Source organism: Tiliqua scincoides, chromosome 1 (genome assembly GCF_035046505.1).
Source record: "Tiliqua scincoides isolate rTilSci1 chromosome 1, rTilSci1.hap2, whole genome shotgun sequence".
In the NCBI taxonomy this organism is placed as follows: Eukaryota; Metazoa; Chordata; class Lepidosauria; order Squamata; family Scincidae; genus Tiliqua; species Tiliqua scincoides.
The window spans coordinates 181,971,157-181,972,720 of record NC_089821.1 but is presented as its reverse complement, the minus strand read 5'-3'; the positions used below and the strand labels follow the sequence as shown (position 1 = coordinate 181,972,720).

The following is a 1,564-nucleotide window of genomic DNA, read 5'->3' as shown; positions in this document are numbered from 1 at the left end:
GTTAAGCCTCCTCAATTTTAGTATTAATCATAAAAGTCCTGGAAAGCCTAATTCCCATTGCTCCCAGCATTTTTACCAGCAAATTCTGCTTTCAAGAAAGGAGGAAGTAAAAGACCACAGTGGAGAAGACACACGACAACAACATTTGGGAGAGGACATGGCGATTGCAGACAATGGCATCGCTAGGGGGTGCGAGGGTGCAGGTCGCACCGGGTGATGCACATGGGGGGGTGACATCACTACTCACCCAAATTTTTTAAATCTTAGTATCTCCAATCGATGTGCGATTTCATGCAGAATGCAATGAAAGAAACTGTGTTGAAATATCTCTATTCTATCAAAAGTTATAGCCAAAAAACCAGCAGGAGCAGGGCAATGGTACATCACCATGCCCACCGCCCGGGGCATTGCTCCGCCCACTGCATTGGAGGAGGTCCATCATAGGGATGACACATTGGCCTCATGCGCCAGGTGATGCATACCCTAGTGATGCCACTGATTGCAGAGAAGCGGAATGAATTCTGTGCCTCTTATTTTGCTATAGAACAGGGGTGTCCAAAGTTTTTGGCAGGAGGGCCACATCATTTCTCTGACACTGTATCGGGGGCTGGGGGAAAAATAATTAATTTACATTTAAAATTTGAATAAATTTACATAAGTTTACATAAATGAATATATTAAAGATGATCTTATATGAATGAATGAAGGTCTTGCAATAGCTCAAGGCCTATAAAAGGCCTTGCACAAAGCAAGGCTGGCCCTTTCCTTTCCTTTGCTGCTGCTACTGCATCACAGACATGAAACAGCAAGCAGTGGAGGGAGCCCTCATCCCACAGCTCACATGAGAGCTGTGAGAGGTCAAATTGTCGCCCTCACACTGAGAGAAGTTGCGTCGGGTTAGTGCGGTTTCCAACAAATCCCCAGAGGGCCAGAGGCTCATTGGAGACGGGGGGCTCCCTGAGGGCTGCATTGAGTGACCTCGAGGGCTGCAAGTGGCCCCAGGGCCGGGGTTTGGGCACCCCTGCTATAGAAGACATAGGGTAGATACCTGTGCCACAGCTGACTGACCAAAATCAGAGAGGGATTTTGAAGACCTGAGTCAAATAGAAGTGACACGGAATGAGGTTCTAGAGTAGATCATTACCCTGCACATGCCCGATCTTGTCTGATCTCGGAAGCTAAGCAGGGTCAGGCCTGGTTAGTACTTGGATGGGAGACTGCCTGGGAATACCGGGTGCTGTAGGCTTATACCATAGTCTTTCAAGACTGAAGGTTGCCAACCAGTAGATCATACTGACAAATTAAGAATTAAAAGCCATTTCTGCCCAACAGGACCAAATGTGTACACCTGTGGGCTGGGAAAAAATGGGTTTACAAGTCACTGGTCCAGATGGCATCCTCCCAGGAGTTCTGAAAGGCATCAGAGATAAAATTCTTGATATTCTACCAAAAAATGTCTGGAAGACTGGAAGGTCACCAATGTGACACCAATATTTAAAAAGGGACCCTCCAGAGACTTGCTGGAGCCCACACTGGTCCGATGCAACTGCTCTCAGCGTGAGGG

The 1,564-nt window shown here is 47.3% G+C and overlaps 1 pseudogene; it reads left to right on the top strand.

The window, feature by feature from the left end:
• The first annotated feature begins 1,125 nt into the window (after positions 1 to 1,125).
• LOC136637286 (5S ribosomal RNA) lies at positions 1,126 to 1,246 on the top strand (annotated as a pseudogene).
• The last annotated feature ends 318 nt before the right edge of the window (positions 1,247 to 1,564 follow it).